At 40.0% G+C, this 19,613-nt stretch overlaps 1 pseudogene; it reads right to left on the bottom strand.

Moving 5' to 3' along the window:
- The window catches only part of LOC110300187 (eukaryotic translation initiation factor 3 subunit H pseudogene), a 67,140-nt pseudogene extending 50,453 nt beyond the window's left edge, over positions 1-16,687 (bottom strand).
- Positions 16,688-19,613: the final 2,926 nt, after the last annotated feature.

Here is a 19,613-nt window from a genome sequence, read left to right as displayed (position 1 = left end):
ACAGATGGTTGTGAGCCTTCATGTGGTTGTTGGGAACTGAAATTTTAGGACCTCTGCTTGTTCCGGTCAGCCCCACTCGCTCAGGTCAACTCTGCTTGCTCCGGCCCAAAGATTTATTTATTATTATACATAAGTATACTGTAGCTGACTTCAGACAAGTCAGAAGAGGGCGTCAGTTCTCATTACAGGTGGTTGCTGGGATTTGAACTCAGGACCTTCAGAAGAGCAGTCAGTGCTCTTACCCACTAAGCCATCTCGCCAGTCCACATGGTGCCTTTCAAAGGCTCCATGAAGCAAGGAATACACCACATAATTTTGTTATAGCACAAGCTATTCTAACATATAACTCAGGAGAATTCAGAATTAGCCTATGTCATGTATCTTTGTGTATCATTTTCACTGCTTGTGACAATCTTCATAGCTGACTGATCAATCTAGAACTACTTTTCTATTTAGCTGTGGCTTGTCTTAAGGACAAAAGAAGTGACATATGCCAGACATACTCATAAGTCATGATGTAAATTTCTAAATGAAAGTTCCTTCAGATATTTTTTTTTTTGGTGTGGTTACATTTATTTATTTGTGCAAGGGAGTTGGTTTCCTACTTTTACCACATTAGTCCCAGGCATCCAATTCAGGTTGTTATGCTTGGCAGCAAATACCTATACTTGCTAAATCATCTTGCTGGGCCCTGATATGAAAGTCCTAGGCCGTCATTATTCTAAATCCTTACAAGAGTCCCATGATGTGGTGTTATTGACATTGTGAGACTGCTTTGCATTGACCTAGAGAAAACAGAAGCAAAGTGAAACTGTCTCACATTTTGTTTTTGTTTTGTTTTGTTTTGCTCAGGGAGCAATATATATCTATATGTCTATATATATCTATATATCTATATCTACATCTATACACACCATATGCAGGTTCCTAGATCAACCTTGGTTAAACATAATCTGAATAGCTCCCCCGATCGGTATTGTCATAAAGTATTTTCTATCTCAGAAGGTAAAACCCATTTACAGCTCAAATTGTATTTCATGGTTTTCTTCTCAACCTAAGAAAGCAATACGTGTGAAGTTTAGAAATCTCTCCTCAGTCATCACAGAGTTGTGACTACACTCAACTGTAGAATAAATCAAGGTTTAGAGAGTTTATGGAGAAAAGACTTGTGAACTAAAAATTCATTCACCCAGGACAAATTTATTTCTAAAGCTTTTATTAATCCTTAAACATATAAATAAATAAGAAGGAAAGAGCAGATCGAAGGATATAAAAAGCCTTGTAAGAGCACTAAAATGTAAACAGTAACCCTGAATCCTGTGACTTCACTTTAGCTTCCCCATAGGAAGGACTTCTTGTGATGTCAAGTGGGTGCAAGAGGCAAGTGAGGCCAGGGTAAGGGGCACAAACTAGAAATGGTAAAAGAATACCTCCTTCCTCTCCTGGATGTGAAAACCCCAGGTCTGTTCTGGAAGGTGACTACTGTGCTTCTACTTTAGCTGTGGGACCACAGTAGCAGATGGCATAAGTCATGTGGGGAAGGTTATGGCAAGCAAGTGAGTTTTCTGGAGATGGACTGTAATGGGTGTGCTCTGAGAGGCATGGGCCCCAGAGAATTCATCCCAGGATTGCTTCACTCTACTGATATGCCTTTCTTGCCATTATTATATAGTTATTGCCATATAGTCTTGCCATTATTATATAGTTGACATCAGCCCACACTATTGGGCAAATTTCCCACAGATCAACATGAAGGTGAACTTTCATGAATTAATGCTGTTTAGATGAATTAATGACTTTATAGAATTCCTAATTTGATTCAAATAGTTTTCAGAAGACCATTTAACGAGATGGTTTTAGTTGTTTTGCCAGAAAGATATAATAAAATTATAATCAAGAATAGAATGTTCCTTCTCCTCCTCATAAAACAGTAAATAAAGGCTGTGTAATAGAGTGCAATCAGCTTTCATAAATTACACTAAGATGAAAAATAGGCTTGGATCAGATTTGTGGTCAAGGAAAAGCATTCACTTTAAGTTAGGTCTAAGGATGAGGCCACCCATGTGTGCTATGATAAAGCAAAGTCATATGAAACTGTTGCTTTGAGCTTATAATGAGCTTATAGAATGAAACACTGCTTTGAACTTACTATCAGCATCCTTTTGTAACTCTCCTTTGTGTAACATTTTATCTCTGGGGTAATTTAAAAAAAATCTTTTGTCTAAGAAGCTGTAAAAAGTCTGAGAAAAAAAAATAAAGTGTGGCTGTTGGGGCTCTGCTCTCTCCACCAAAGGTATGTATGAATATATGTATGTGTATATGTGTATGAACGTGTATGTATATGTATATATATGTGTATGTGGTTATGAATATATGATATCTGTCTATATGTATGTACATAGATACATATGTAGGGATATGCATGCATATGCATATATAAATATGCATGTGCACATGTAAAAATCGATGAAACTGATGGTTGGGCCCGGCCAAGTGTGTGCATGCGTATGCATGACTTTTTCTTTACCCCTTTTCTTTCTCTCTGGAACATGAAGAGTTAATGAACTCAGAGCCTCTAGCCTGGCCAGCCTAGGGGCCCCTGAATCACAGTAAAGAGCCCTAGGAACTAAGTTTCAGGTTTCTTTTCCTAATCTCTAAATGCTATCAGCAGGAGTCAATTGCCAGAAGCCATCAGCTTCTGGCCCCCAGAATAGTAAGAGAAAGTTAGTTAGAGGTTTTCAGCCTCTGGTACCCCTAACTATGCACCATCTCAGTACCTGAATGTCTGGGTAGGATCCTGACAAGCAGGACTGGTTTTGTGTGAAGTCTTTGGGGGCTCTTTGGAGTCTTTCCCTTGCAAAGACAAGGATGAGCAAGATGAGTGGACTGTTGAAATGATGGCTTAGCTCCTCTTGATCGATGTGGTCAGTCTGGAGTTTGCTTTTTCATATGTTCAAGATGGAGCCTTTAAGTATTATGTTTTAATCATTTGATTTGTTTAGAAGCCCATATTTCCTGCCAGGATTCTTTGAAAAACATATCCTTCCTTCTCTGCTGTCAGATGTCTCAAGCAATGAGCCTCCATCTTCCTGGTGGTCCCTTATCATTACTTGTGTCAGCAGGTTGAGATGACAAGGTGAGCAATTTAAAGCCCCTTTGTCAGACAGAGTTGCTTCTAACACTCGTGGAATAATGCCAAAGCTTTCTTTGTAGTGCTTCTTAGGTACGGAGCTCTTGGCTACTGTTTGACAGTGGCATTGCTGAATGGACAGTGTTTGCCTGGATCTCACTTTAACACCCAGGATACTTTCAGAGCATAAAAGCAATTTGGTGGTCACATGCAGAGTGGCAGAATAGTCCTTTGCACATATGGCTTTTTCATTCTAAGCCCTTCCCTCCTTGGGCTTCCTTGTTTGCTTGCTTTATTGTCCCTGAGACTCACAAGCCCCATCTTTGCTAATGATGTCCAGTAGCAACATTTTTCAGACATTACTATTTAATTCCTTCCTACCAGTGAATCACATCTTATACAGTGTTATCTCTAGTCAGGAGATATGAAATCTGCAGGACTTTGGAGACAGTTTCCATTAATATATTAAGAAAGGGCATGAATTTCATAAACTTAGTACTAGTAGTTGCTTCTTTTTTTGCAATTGACCTTAAACCCATTTGGTATCATCTCAGGTTGTTGAGCAGTAGTGCTATAATACTTCTGCTACTCATACTAGTCATTGCAGCTAATGACGTCATAAGTCATGGCTTTATTTCTGGTTTCACATGATCTTTATCTTTATTGTATTTTTTTTGTCTCTCTTTTCTAATTAACCACACCATATTTTAAATACTCTAGGGGGCCCATAGAATTCATGTGAACATGCAGGTGAATAGTTGCATTCTGGGAAGGCCCTTTGGAGAACCCACAGATAGTATGATAAATGGCTATTGTGCCTTCATCCTCCCTAGAAATTCTTTTCCTTTAAACTGTACGTTACAGCTTTTTTCCCCCTCTTTTTCTATGATATTTGTTTAGATTTTAGTTACTCAGACATAAATGCTTATTGTTTTGTCACTTGAACAGCTTAGGTTGTCTGCCTGTGTTCACATGCACGTTTGCATGTCTTCCATTATTATGGAAGGCATCCCCCCCCCCCTCCACTCCAGCATCTGCTCTTTCTTTAAGCTCACGGCATACTTTCATTTTCTGGTATAATTCAAGTCATCCTCTGATCCTTCTCACTCCAGGAAAGCAAAATATTTGATTACGCCTTAATCATTTTATCTCCATTCACTCCCAGACAAAGGCACCATGACTTATTTTCTGTGATCAGAATGTAATCGGGTTTTCACCCTTTGGCGATTCCATATTGTTGGGAAATTGTTTTGTTTATGAGTCTGTCATGGCAGAATGCATCTCTGTCTGTGCTGTTCTCTGAGGAGAGAATCCAGTAGGGCATTCTAAGTTGAGAAACTGCTCTAACAGGCACACTTTCCTCCTTATCATTCATGATTTTCCAGGGTGAATAACACAGTGTATCACCGAGTTTCAAAGGAGATCAACAGTGTGTAATTCCTCACACAGGCCAGGAGGCAGACATTATTCTGTCTCTGGTGGGCAAAAGTATGAAGATGATGAAGAGTTTTCATACTTCTATTTGTATCACTGTAATAAATGTAGGATACTTGTTAGTGTCATTAGAACTTTAAAATAGATAACACTATTAAATAATGAAATACATTTGAAATTGATATAAATGTCAAACTGAAGAGTTTCTGAGTGAAACTTGAAAGATCTACTATAATCAGCTATGAATTTATTCCCATGCCCTGACCAAAATGGTTTCAGGAGACCACGAGGTAAGCATGCTGGTAAATCCTCTTTAAATTTCCACCGTGGATCTCCTCAACCGTAGCTGAACTGCAATACTAGGTGATATTTCTGAAAGTCTCTGCACTTTACCATCAAGTCACAGTCAGAGCCAGCAAGATTCTTCTTTAATGGAGTGATAGGAACTTGGATTTCAAGAGTTTAAAAGATTCATATTGACCATGTATTCATTTTCACCAAGGTTAATCGATATTTAGGCAAGGCTAATCTCCAATAAAATTGTTAGAAACCATCAAAAGAGGAGATAGAAGCCATGCTGAGTGTTTTGGAGTTTAACAGTCACTGGCCTCCCTGCCCCCTAGAGCCTCAGTTTCTGGGATGTTTGCTCTACCCAAACACTCCACTCACGTGCTTCTCTATAGCTCAATATTGAGGCAATAAGGACCATTTGCCAGCCAGGCTGATAGATTGCTACACGTGGCTTCTTACCCTTCTAAAGGCTAGGGATGGGGAGGTCAAACATTGTGACGACTCCACACTACCTGCCTGTGGTAGGTAGGTTGCTTGATGGAAAGCTAGTCTAAGCTGAGGAGGAAGGAAGGCACACGTCTTCAACACGTGAAATGAAGCTGAGCGTCCACTTCTCTCATTCTCTGTCTGGTCCTGCGAGTCACTGGAGCCTCACATTCTCTCATTCCCTCTGCTATAAAATGCACACACCAATAGAACCAATGCTCAGGGTTGTAGAGAGGACTATGTGGAAGAACAAAGTGGGGTTTTAGCAGAGCATTTGCCCTTCAGGGAGAACTCACAATTGACGTTGCTACTGCATAGTTAGGATATCCTATCTCTTTGCTTCTCTTGGGTGAGGACCTTTTAAAATGCATAGAGGAAGCTCTTCTACTAGAGATAATGGAGTTCACAGGGCCAGAAGTTCGCAGGTCTCTTTAAGAAGCATATACACTACAGGTACACATACATGAATACTTATGTGTACATATATGTATATGTGCATTCTATGTCTATATATGGAGATTTTCATATCCATCTGTTTTTTAACCTTTTACTAACCTATACTCACCTATTCACTTTTCTTTGTAGCAATGTTCAGGTCTAGTCTCTTTCACCATAAGCCTAGCAAGATGGGGACTTGGAACAAACATCAACCATTGGGCTGGGATCAGATTTAGGCACTTGAGGAGTCAGGCTTATGTTCATAGCATTTATTCTCAATACCCCTCACCATGCATCAGAGATAAGAAAGGAAGGCAGTTCCTGTGGCTGCCCAGAATGAGTCAAGGGATGTCAAGGCTAGCAGAGTTAGATTCTGAATACATTTCTCTTGGGATAGGATAGACTCTAGGTCCATTAGTATCAAAGTAAGCCTTGGGACACAGAAGGGAGTGCAACAGTTCCTTAGTGATATAGGCTTGATTTGTGGTAACTAAGCATGATTCAACAGGAACAACTCAGGCCATGTTCAGTGATGAATAGGCATAGCTTCAAGGGCCCAACCCCACTGACTATAATACCATTCTAAGAAGTCAGAGGTTAGAGATGGGGGTTGGTTTAAATAGCACAATATCCTGGGGGCATGGATCAAAGTAGTGGCCTGCCACCTAGTGATGCCCAGAGTCAAATGGTCAGTCATGCAAAGTGTTATATACCCTTGGTTATAGGAATAACTTGTCAGAGATAAAACTATGTGCTCAGTTGTGTGAGTCTTTTGCAGCATGGCACAGTCCCCCTGTCTCTCTTCCTATCCCACTACTGAAAGATTTTTATGGTATCATGTGCTATAAATGTTATAGTCATATTAAATATTTTCCTTAGGGTATTATACATTGTTCACAACAATAATGATGATGATAATAAATCTGGCCTAGCATTTATTATGCCCGTAGAGGATTTATAGCTTTGACAACTCTTTCCTCTTCTACGATGCTTTATGTTTTCTTTCTTCCTAATTTTTAAAGCACGGTGGCTGTATCAAGAATTCCTGTGTTAGAATTAACCTGAATTCCCTTACTTTCAGGACTAACTTTCATGCTATCTGAAGTTGCCATGCAAGCTTCAAAAGGAGGGAGGCACCCAACAGTCTTACCTAGTTATGATGCCTACAAATTGCATCAATGACTAGCATGGCACAATAACCTTATGGGTGCAGTAGTGGCACTCATACCTTGGAGGTAACCAACTGCTCGATAGTTGGACTGAAGACATGCTGAACATGAGCGAGATCATGCCTGGCACTGGAAACTTAGCTAATAAATTGGTGTTAGTGCATTATGTGTATTGGAGTTGAATATTCAACTACTAATCTGCTAACCTGAGCAAGAAAATCTATAAACATGTGTTCTAAACCCACCACTAAATATAGTCTTCGCCACTCATCAAGAAAACTTTTCTTTGCAACAAATGTAGACTACTACAGAAAACAACAACTAACCAAAATACAGAATAAGGAGCCCAGTCTGAATGAATACATCTACAAGACACTCCCCACACCTAAGGCTCAGGGGACGTTGTGGAAGAGGGGGTGTCAAGATTGTAAGAGCCAGAGTTTGCTGTGAGGTTGTGTATCCAGTGTGTCAGAAGCTATACCTATTAAGTTTCACTACCACCACTATTCAAACATGAACTGAACAAGGAGGTCAACAACAAACATGCCAAACAGGATGGGGAAAGGCTCAGGAGGCCCAAGCTCTGCAAAAAGAACTACAGGCAACTGAACAATCCTTGGAGGGGGAGAGGTGGCCCTCCCCAGGGCAAGATGAACCAATTGATGCTCAGTGTCAAACGGTCAACCCGGGAACTTACTTACAAATAACATATGGATTCAACAGGTTAGATTTAGGGTTATATATAATATATAATATATAATTGTTATATATATATTATATGTAATATATATGTAATATACATGTAATACACACACACACACACACACACACACACACAATTAATGAAAAGAAGAGGCCATGCATTTGAAGGAGACCAGGGAGGGGTATATGAGAAAGTTTGGCGAGAGGGAAGGGAAGGGAGAAATATGTCATAATTAAAATATAATCTGTGCTGTGCAGTGGTAGCCTTTAATCCCAGCACTCAGGAGGCAGAGGCAGGTGGATTTCTGAGTTTTAGGCCAGCCTTGGTCTACAAAGTGAGTTCCAGGACAGCCAGGGCATAAAGAGAAACGTTCAAGCATTTTTAAGCATTTGGTTTTTATTATTTTCTTTTATCATTCAGATTATAGTGGATGACATTTTTTTATTGATGACATTTTGTTTTATTCTTTTGAGTAATATGTGACATAGGATTGAGTATCAGATAACAACCGAAAGAGACCCCCGAAAGTGGCCCAGTAACATTATGTGAGCATGGCCTGTCTCCATTACTGCTGGCCCCTTCTCTGATTATAACCCTTAAAATGAAGACCCTGATTTTTGAGTTTGTTTTCTATCACTGTGATAAAACACCTGATATACACAACTTAAAAAGTTAAAAAAAAAAAAAAAGACTTGGCTCATTGGTTCAGAAGTTTAAGGACAGGATCTGTTGGCCCCACTGTTTCTGGGAACATGAAGCTGAAAATCATGGGAGGAAGTTCATGGTGGAATGAGGTCTGGTTATCTAATGGTGAAGCTAATAGGGTTAAAGTGCCAGTGTCTCCTTTGAGGCACACCCACAATGTCTTAATTTCCTTCACTAGGCCCCACCTCTCAAAGGTTCCAGCATCTCCAGACAATGCCATCAGCTGGGAATCCACATACGGGCCGTTGGGTTTGTTGAAGCATTAGCTAGCTAGGTGAGGGGCAGGCTTGCTCATGTTAGTTAATTCAGGAGCAGAGGTACACTGGAAAAAGAAAAAAGGCTATTAGAGCATTCCATCGACAAAAGGTAGAACAGAGTTATGGGAACCACTAAGACCCACCCTTAGATTTTCTAAAACACTACTGAGTACAAACAGCTAAATCATGCTTTGTTTCAGCTAGCCTGAATTGCTAATTATACATTTTTTTTGCATTTGCTTTTAAATCATCCTTAATGAATTAAATAAACATTTCAAGTAACACAAGTGGGGCTACTAGTGATGACTTGGGTGGGAGTAATCACAGACCCTGGGAAGGTTCTCTGCTGTTTCACATCAGTCATGGCACCTTCAACTTCCAGCAGACTTTTTGAGAAGAAAATACACTGACCTAGAGTTCTGCTGGGGAATCAGCTCTCAGATATGTGAAACCTAAGACATAGAACGACTTTTTTTTTTTCTTTTTTAGTGTTTTTCAAAATGTCAGTTTTTCCTTGTTGCTGGAACTGATTGTACCTTTTGGGGGCAGTGTGTGTGTGTGGGACCAACAGCGTTTTTTTTAATCTTAGAAAAATAGCCTACAGTGTTTGCAAAGTTAAAGCCCAGATCCTGTGCTGGAAAGGAGACAAGGAGAAGCTATGCTGTTATGCATGGCTCTGTCCAAGGCTGTTTCTCTCGGGTAAAATAGTGTCTGAGATTAGGTGTGAGCAGAGGCCGGCTCCTGTTGCTGAGTAAGGGAAACCCCGACTTTCTGTTTGCCCCTACCCTGAGCTACAAGACCTGAGCTACAAGATGAAGGCCACCTGCCTGATTTGAGTCCCGGCACTGCTGTTCTACCAGTCATAGGCCAGACAGGAAAAAAACATGCCAGTTACACAGATGCATGGAATTTCAATAATTAGGGTGTTAAGGCAAACATAAACTTGTTTATGCTGTAGCTAGTAAGGTTTCTTGGAGGCAGCAACTAAAAGAAGCAACGTACATATGTGTGCATTTGTGTGTGTGTGTGTGTGCCTACATGTGTGAGCATGCATGTGTGCACATGTGTGTGTGTGTGAATGTTCCTGAGCATGCATGAATGTGTGCATCTATGTGATCATGTACATGTCCCTGTGTATGTGCATAAGTATGGGCATGCATATAGGTGTAAATGTATGTTTATGGGTGTGTGAACACATGTCTATTCACATATCATGTGCACATATCTTTATGGGCCTATGTATGTATATATCTGTGTGAATGTGTATACCTGTGCATATGGATATATGCGTTTAGATATATGGCTATGCATGCATACATATGCACACATGTGTACCTGCATCTAAAGAGTGCAAAATGGACACATTAGTTTGTATATGTGTGTTTGAGTATATTCTTGCTTGTGTTTACACATGTGTATGTCTGTGTGTGCAAGCACATGTGTGCCTTTGAGTATCTGCCAAGTATGCATGCATGAGCATATTCACATGCATTCATGTGTACATTTCTTTGTATGTATAAGTACCTTTGTGTGTGTGTGTACACATGTATGTGACTTTATGATAAAGGGAATATTGAAAAGGGAAAATATTACCAAACAAAATTTATGGGAGGCCAGTGGTTTGAACTAGGTTCCTGTATTCGCCTTCAACAGGACTAAATAAGATGAAATTAGTTATGCTACATGTCATGCAGTTGTGCTGTTGATGTCAACCTGTTTTCCCTATACCAAGATACTCATAGCAACAGTTGAGAGGCCCAGCTTACTTGAGCCAGCATTCTTAGCAATCTCCAAGGAACTCATCTTTGAAATGGCCAGTCCACTGCTATTTCCCATTTTTGCTTTCTGTAATCATTTTTTTGCCCGTAAAAACCAATCTCATAAGATCACCCACTGCATTTTATAGTAGAGCATTTTGTTCAGCACTGGAATCATCAATAAAGATAATTTAGTCTTTAAATTGGCAGCAATTTATCTTTCCTAGCAAAGAGTTACTTAATACACATTTTCATTACATGGGAGCCTTCAGAAACCAAGACACAAATCATCAAGGAGACTTGAATGACTCCCATGACAAAAGAGAAGCAGCTTGAGGCAGTTACAGCGAAGCAAGGTTGGACAGTATGGCGTGGTGACAGACTGGAAGGAACTTGTCACATCTTTATGTATCCAGACTCTTGTAACATTGCAATGTCACCATTTCTTTTCTTGTGGATATAAGAAGATCTCTTCTTGAATGAGGACCTTAGCATCTCCCTCAGAGGAAGACCAGAGAATTCTTCCTAGGTCTCTAGACCTGTCTGTCTCAGGGAAGGGCAGGGGGAAGTTGTGGGGATGATCTTCCTTCTGCTGTTTTTCAGATGCCAAGGACTAGAGTCTTCACATCAACTTGTTCTCTGAGCTTCCAGCTACAGCTCTTTTAGAGTTTGGTACAATCTTGTCTCAGTCTTTCTTTTGGACTTAGTGGTTGGCCTTATAGAACAACATATGACAGGAGATCAAATGTTTCCTGGAGAGTGTTGTTCAGTCATGACCAGAGGCTGTGACAACATGGGTAATGAAATCCAAGTTGAAGGTGAAAGTTTATGGACTGACAATAACACATAGAGAGAATGGAGTGACATGATTCCTAGTGGAAAGGACTTAGAATTTAGGTATTGTTAAACAAAGCAATTAATAAGGGAGATAGTACAATATTGTGACTGCCTTGGAAAGCATCTAAGAGACCAGTATATTTATGTGCAACTTAATAAGAAAATATTAAGGTAAGGCTGTTACATGGAATATAAATGTTTAATGTCCAAGAGCAATGAATCTTTGGGATTATCTCTTCTACTTTGCTGAAATTATTTGCACCACAAGTCAACAAAAAGCTACAGTTAGCAAGTAACTTCACACGGAATATAAATAGTAGTGTATAGCAAAAAGAGAGGAGACAAACATATCCCCTAGAAGCCCTTGTGTGTCTGTTGTTATGTTGTGTATCACAAGAACATGCTGCCTATCTTTTGCCTTGATTTCAAAAGCATGAAACCCACCTTTCAGTTAAAGCTCCTGATATTCTTTAGGCACAAAGAGAAGTATGACCTTGTAGGCTGCTCTTGAGATCTTACAGAAGCCTTCAAGGTAACTGTGTTAGGACCTGCCTGAGACTATGGTTGACTTTGGATCCTAGGCCACCATCTGTTGCCTATCCCTTTAGACAAGTTATTTTCAGATTGATCAGTTCACATCGAGTCTACTGGTCCTGGGTCCCTGCTTTGAGTCTTGATTACTTGTTAATTCTATACCACCTTGACATCCTGAAAACAACTAGCAGGGGAATGACTTAAAATTGCTGCTTTAGCATCCTCCCAAAACCACTTTTTCATTTATTACCTGGATGTATACAATGTATAGCATGTTCATGATGAGTTCCATATGTAAACTAGAGTTCAGTGGTCTGCAACGCTCCTAATGCTGCAACAGTTCTTCATGTGGTGACCTCAACCATAAAATTACTTTATTTTAGTTGCCCTTTCTTTTCTTTTTTTTTCTAAATTTACTTATTTATTAATTAATTATATGTAAGTACACTGTAGCTGTTTTCAGACACACTAGAAGAGGGCATTTGATCTCACTATGAATGGTTGTGAGCCACCATGATGGTTGCTGGGATTTGAACTCAGGACCTTTGGAAGAACAGTCAGTGCTCTTAACCGCTGAGCCATCTCTCCAAACCTTAGTTGCTTCTTCATAACTGTAATTTTGCTGCTGTTGTGAATCATAATGTAAATATATGATATTTCTAATAGTCTTAGGTGACCTCTGAGAAAGGGTCATTTGACCTCCAAAGGGGCCATGACCCCCAGGTTGAGAACCACTGCTATATTAGACTATAATTAATAAATGTTTTCAGAGATGATGATACACGCCAGAGATCTCAGAGACAGAGAAAGGAAATCCATGTAATTGAGGCCAGGATGGGTGGCATGTAAACATACTGCTTCAAAAGGATGGCCATGCAAATAATAAATGCTATATATATATATTAGATTGTGAGTATTTAAGTGATTGTGGGTATATCTCTATAAAATATCTGTGTATGGAAAACTTTGATGGGTGGAAAGCAACCTGGATTTTTTTTAGAATTCAAATTTCTAATATAAGAAATAAGACTTATGCCGGTATGATGGCCCATGCCTTTAATCCCAGCACTTGGGAGGCAGAGGCAGGTGGAGTTTTGAGTTCAAGGCCAGCCTGGTCTACAGAGTGAGTTCCAGGACAGCCAGGGCTACACAGAGAAACCCTGTCTCAAAAAAAAAAAAAAAAAAAAAAACCACCCCCACCTCCCCCCGCAATAAGACTTACAATGCTAGATACTGTCAGTAGATGGTGTTACCCATAGAGTATGCTTTCCCTTGCTGTCCTAAGCTGTCATCATCCAGGGGCCAACTGCTCACCCCTCAAGGCCATTTCTCTTACCTTACAGAGATTCTAAAAGTTTTTAAAAATAAAATCTCTTTGTAAATCCTCTTTAACCAACTTTCTTCCAAATGAGTGAGAGTAGGTTTTGTTGAGCTACAGTGAGCTTGTTTGTCTTTTTAGTGACACTCTATCTCATTGCCCTGGAAGAAGAAGGTTTAAATTTGTGATTATAATATCACTCATAGTGCTGGCGATCATTGCAGGAGTTGAAGTGGAGATATGTCACAAGATTAAAGATAAAGAGAAGAAAAAGGAGAATTTCAGAAGTCAGAAATAAAAGAAAATTTCCAAGATGGGGCAGTATGTCTATAATGTTCACCCTTGGAAACGCTGACCATTGTTCAGAAGTCTCAATGAGTTCTTTAAAAGCTGAGTAATAAAGGAATTTTTATTTTATTGTGAATTATTGTCAAAGATCCCTTACTCAACAGGTTGTTTATCATCTAGTAAAATAAAAATGTATTATGTTACTGTTTTACGTTATTGTAGCAAAATAACTTTTGCAAAATAACTTTTGCTATTTCCTTTTTAATAAGGAAAAGAGACTTATTCAGTTCACAGTCTAAGATTGGGAGGTGGCTGTGTTACAACCTGTCAAGACAGTGTGTGTGTGTGTGTGTGTGTGTGTGTGTGTGTGTGAAAGAGAGAGAGAGAGAGAGAGAGAGAGAGAGAGAGAGAGAGAGAGAGAGAGAGATCATTTAGTGAGAGAAGAGGCAAGGAGATCCAGGGTAGAACTTGTTTCTTGGAAACAACTCATTGTCATGGAAATAACTCACTCTGGGAGAGCAGGGTTAGACCTCAAGGACTGTATCCCCAAAGACCTAAGGGTCCAAACACTTCAAGGTTACACAACTTGGGGACAAGTCTCCTGCACAGGAACCTTTATGTTTGCATCTTGACACCTTTGTGAAGATGACAGCTTTTGTCTCACAGGATCCCATAGAGAAGGCTTTTAATCTCTTACAACACAAAGTGTCTCTAGTGCTACAAGGAAAATACTGCTGCTAACGATGGAGGCTGGTGATACTGCTCCAGACTCAGTTTGCACTGTCTCTGTCTTTACAATGACAACGGTGATTCATGTTTTCTAATCACATAAACAATGTTATAGTACAATAATATAAATATGGAACACACAAATGCATATGTATAATAATCTCAAGTATGGAAAGCTTGAATGCAGTATATTAACATTTTAATGTGATTAATTTTGTATTGAACAATATATATGTATATATATTTTTTGTACTTTGCTATCTAAAATTTAGAAATGAAAATAAAAGGCAAATCTTTGGGCATTGTGGTGGCACAGAAAGTATTACCTGTATTAATAAATAATTGTTGTTAAAGGCCCAGAAGAGGCAGTTTTCTTAGACTTAATTTATATGAGGTTATTTCACATGGATTTTCATAAATACTCTCTCTAGTGCAGCTACCAGCATAGATTTACACTTACATTAGCACTAGGCTTCATACACTGCTTCTTATGATGGTCTTTCATAAAACCAAGGGCATAGAATTAAATGTGAGGTCAATGGAGGCTAACCCTGGGAGGAGCCCTGATACAGTAAAGAGGAAGGTTCAAGTGGCTGGCTTGATCTAAAAGATCTTACAGAATCATGGGTTCCAAGGTCACAGAATATGCTAATGGCAGCATCAGAATTAGCCCCTGTGACTCTTGATTTTTTCAACCATACAGTTCCACCTATCTTCCTGCCTTGCCTCAGAACACCCACCACCAGCTTGGATCTCTTTCTCCAAGTACTCTGCAGGGGTCTGTCACCCACATTCATTCTGCCTTATACCAAGATACTTTTTAAAATTTGGAACTCAACTCTCCTTTAGGGGAGTGAGAGCGAGGGAACAAAGCAAAGACCAAAAGACACACACACACACACACACACACACAAGTGTGTGTGCCTTAGGTTGACAAGGCCTTGAGGAGAGTTAGACATATATCCAAATTTTATTCCCAAGAGACCAAACTAAAAACATTAGTCCTTCATGATTAATGGAAAGAAATTATAATGTAACTGATGGGAAATTTACAATATGCTTTTAAAATAATTAAATGCAATGTCTCTATTGGCTCTTAACTCTTTTCTAAGCCTTGTATTGGCTTCCATCCAGAACTAACACATTTCATCCAGCAATAGGAGAACATATTTAAAGGAAAGAAAAAAAATTTTTCCATCTTCGATTTAATATATTTTGACCAAAGAGTAGTCTATGGAATTTAGTTTCTGTGTTATGAAAGAGTCACTAGATTGTTCCAGTAATATTTTTCTTATAAAAGCAAGAACTGTTTTAAATCAGAAAGAAACATACAAATCCATTACAACTTGTCTCATTTTTCAGATAGGGAAACTGAGTCTAAAGAGGTTAGCCTATAACTAACCATTAACTCTGATTTTTTTCTTTCGTTCAGAACGAATTTTTGAACGTCTATTATGTTTTATGATATTAAATATATATTAATATCATAATATAATTTAATATATATTAAATTTAATATATATTAAATATATATTAATATCATAAAACATAATAGCAACAAGCTCTAAAGTGCTAAACACAAAGCCTTACTTGATGACATCAAAGAAACGCCCTCTTTTGGGTTCTGGGTTCAACTTTAAGCTTTAAAGGGGAGTGGTCGTAGTACTTCAAGACTTTCTGTAGGTGAAAACCAAGGCCACCCTCACAGAGGCTCTCAGTCAAGAGTGAGGAAATCCCTCCGGTTCCTGTAAACCTTGCTCTTCCGTGTGATGGGCTTCACATGCTCGTTCTTAAACCTATATCGTCTGGCTCCCTGCTAGTTATACCGGGGCTTCTGAATCAGTTACTACTAGAAAAGTGGGACTTAGCTTTGAGTCTGTGAGCAGCTCAGTCAGCGGTGTTTCTGCTTTACAAAGTAAACTGCTAACTAAGAAGGAGGAGGTGGATGGACGTCAGAGTGGGGAGCCGTCCATTTTGAGTGCCGAGGGAGGAGGCTTTTACAGTGAATGGGTGGCCATTCTGCAGTTCAGCTCAAGTAGGATGGGTGATACGAAGGGGCTCTCTAAATTTGTCAGTCATAGGCCCATGTGGCCAGTGGTAAGTTTTGGTGAAAGTTTTCAGAGAAGTACCAGGATGGCTTTTACGGAAGCTTCTTGAAAGGGATCTATGGCAAAGACGAGAGAGAAATGAAATCAGAGCTCTGGCTGGGGTGGGTGGTGGTGCACACTGTTCTTAGCACGCGGGAGGCAGAGGAAGGTAGATCTCTGAGTGTGATGCTAGTCTAATGTTCATAGTGAGTTCCAGGGCCCCCAAGGGTACATAGTGAATTGGGTATGGTGGTATACTGTAGGGTTTGGGTGTCCTGCATCCACTCTGCCACAAGGTTCGGGTCACTTGGAGAGGTGGGACTTGGGAAATTGACTGTGCTTACCCCACGCTTGTGTAGGGAGGGTGTCGGGCTAGCACGAGGATCCCTGGACCTGCAAGTAGGCTGGGCCTTCTGGTTCTCAGGCTCTTGGGCACCCAGGTGCCGCTGGTGGCTTGGCTTGGTGGAGGCTGTGGCTGAGAGTGCTGAAAGGGCCAGCTTGTTTGGCAAAGGCCTTCTTCTCATGTCTCCCCACAGCAGATCCTGATGAAAAGAGGCAGTCCTTGATTTTAACGCATTTCTTGTCATGGCCAAAAGTAGATGAGTGAAAACCATATCTCACTTTCTCAGGGTGGGCCCGAGGTTAAACACCCTTTTCAGGGAGGAGTGTCTTGGAAGGGGAGTTTAATTGGCTAAGCCCTGAAGGCCTTTAAGTATTTCATTAAAATGGAGATTTGTCTTGATGCTCTGTGACCTGTGGTCTTGTCCTCTATCTGTGGAGGGGCTGAAAGACACTGTAGCCTTGTGTCAGGATTCTAGTGTCCGGGAGCTTGGCAAAGCGCCTGACATCCCTCAGGGTCACCAGGGTTTCCAGCCTGTGCTTAACCAAGAACCAGGCTGCCTTTCGCGGTCCTACAGTAGATTGGCAGGAAGATCATGAATTCAAGGCCAGCCTGGACTATGTGGGCAGAAAACCTTTCTCAAAACAAAACACAGTGATAGTAACCCAAAAGATACTGTTCACATGTTAAAGTGGTTGCAGTCTGACAAAGCTTCCCAACTGTTTAATCTATTTAGTTATTAAGTTAGTAGCAGTTACTTTTTATATTGAAAGGAAGAAAACTCATCTTCCATGTGAATAGTATGATAAGATGCTGAAGGAAGAGGATGGAAGCATTATGAAAGAGAGCGATGGGGGCTGGGGCAGCCTGACCCTTAGGAACATAAGAGATGGGATTTTCATCAACATTTTACCAACATCAGCATCATATAATTCCTTTTTTTTTTTTTTTTTTTTGGTATGCTCTGTTTAGTTTCCTGGCTGTGATGAAAAAGTGATATGTTTAACTTACACAGTCAGCCTTAGCAAGATGATATGCACTTCGTAATTGCACCATAATTACATTAAAAGGCAGAGGCAATTTTCTCTTGAGCGTGGCCACCCACTCAGAAGATTGGTGTACAGAAAGCAATCCGGCACATTTCGTCAACGTCAGGCCAGATTTACAAGATTCAGTCAAAGTGTAAAACAAGTTCTCAAACCCGAGGTCAACAAGATTTAAATGTCACACATTCTGTGATAACAGTAACAGGGATGTTAGAGATATCCCCCTGTGACCCACATGCTTTTCGGTTCTCAGGGAAAGCAACATTGTAATCATTGCATTTCATTCTGTTTATGCAGTGTGCGCCACAATTCTTTCAGTTTCCCCCAGGTCAAAATGATCTGGTGAAGTAAGAATAGCTGACAATATTTTTATCTTGTTGATAGGAAAAGAGAGTCCTACAATTGTTGCTAACTGATTGGCTGACAGCAGCTCCATAGTAATTGGAGAGTTAGCAACATACAAAGTGGAGCCATACTGAAGCCGGAACAGGAAATTTCATGGCAGATTTTTACTCAAAGTGGACAGGGAAGACTTGAGCCAGGGGAAGGCTTCCAAAGGAAATGGGTGAACCAATGGTTCCTGGCTGAGGTTAGGGGTAAATCTGTGCAGAAAATTTATTGAGGGTCATATTTGAAAAGGACTTTAAACACCAGTCCCTTTTACCATGTTGATCCCAAGACACAGAGAATTACTAGATAGGTAAGTGACTCAGAGCCCAGTGCACTTTCCTTATGACTGGAAACTTCGTGGTATCAAGAGCAGTGCATCTGAGGGAGAACAAGATGGAAAGGCAGGTGGAGTAGTTTGGTTCAGAGGTTCACATCCTTCACAATTCACAAGTGTTGGAAGAACTAATGCTTGTAGAGGAACTGACTCAGCCTAGTTACTCTGTGCCTGAAACCACCCAAACTGAATGGACAGATGCCCCCACCCAGAAGGAGTGCATTTCAAAATGCAACGTGCTACAAATAAGTTTGAATTATAAGGTTAGGAATGAGGACATACCCTGAATTCTTTGCAACAATCCTGAAATAATTAAAAAAAAAATTTTTTTTGTAGTATTGGCACAAGTTGTTTTGATTTGGGGCTGATCAGTCAAATATTTTAAACTGCAGATACTTTGCAGTAATAGATAGCTCCCCTTTGAGAGGTGGGGGTAGTTAGGAAATGCAACTACCCTCAGGCTTGATTTATATCCCTCCGAGCAAGCAGCAAATAGCCTTGTTTATTATTGGTCATAGTTATTACACAATTCATAATCTGTTCTCCCGAAAGAATAGTATTGGAGTGATGAATGACAGCTTATGTATGGAGCAGCGTGAATGTATTACAGGAAGCATTTTCAAATAATGAGGAGCAAAAAATTAGGTCTGCAACATGTTCAAGCTGGGTTGGGCAACTGCTCTACCACTTTTCCAGCACAATAGTGAGTAGATACATTGCTCACTCATGTTTAGGTGCACACTCTGCTCTGTGAAGACAGGGCATATCACACTCACTTTTAAACCTCTCAGCACCCCATTCATGCTGCATTATGAAATAAACTCGGGGTGGAAAATGGTTGAAAGAGAGTCATGTTTTTTATTGTGGTCTTCCTCCCATCACAGGGATTCGAATGGACTGAGTGCTGACTGTGCTAGAAAATGCTTTGTGCACTTTAATTCACCCAAGCCTCCCAGCAAATTCTTGAGCAAAATACATTAGTTACCACCGAGTGTTTGCAAAGGCAAACAGACAAAGAGATATGGAACAACTTCCCAAATTAAATGATGCAGCTAAGTAAATTATAGAGTGGGGTTGAGCTGCAGGCTAACTGTGCTAAGTTGTAAAAGCTACAACCTTAATCATGGCCCTCCCAATTCTTATTTCGCCAATGCACACATGAATGTGTATGCATGGTGTGGTAAGAGTATATTTTTCTTCAAATTACAAATGTGCGATTATAATTTATCTTTAATATCATACTTTCCATTGAGTTATATTAGAAATACTAATTTTATGTATTTATTTACCAGTGTTTTGTTTTAGTCTCAGGTTTTGCTGTGCATGTTTGTGTGTGTGTG

This window comes from Mus caroli, unplaced genomic scaffold, assembly GCF_978045245.1.
Source record: "Mus caroli unplaced genomic scaffold, Mus_caroli_1 scaffold_10, whole genome shotgun sequence".
In the NCBI taxonomy this organism is placed as follows: domain Eukaryota; kingdom Metazoa; phylum Chordata; class Mammalia; order Rodentia; family Muridae; genus Mus; species Mus caroli.
Note: the sequence above shows the minus strand (reverse complement) of the source record. Positions and strands in the feature narration are given on the sequence as shown.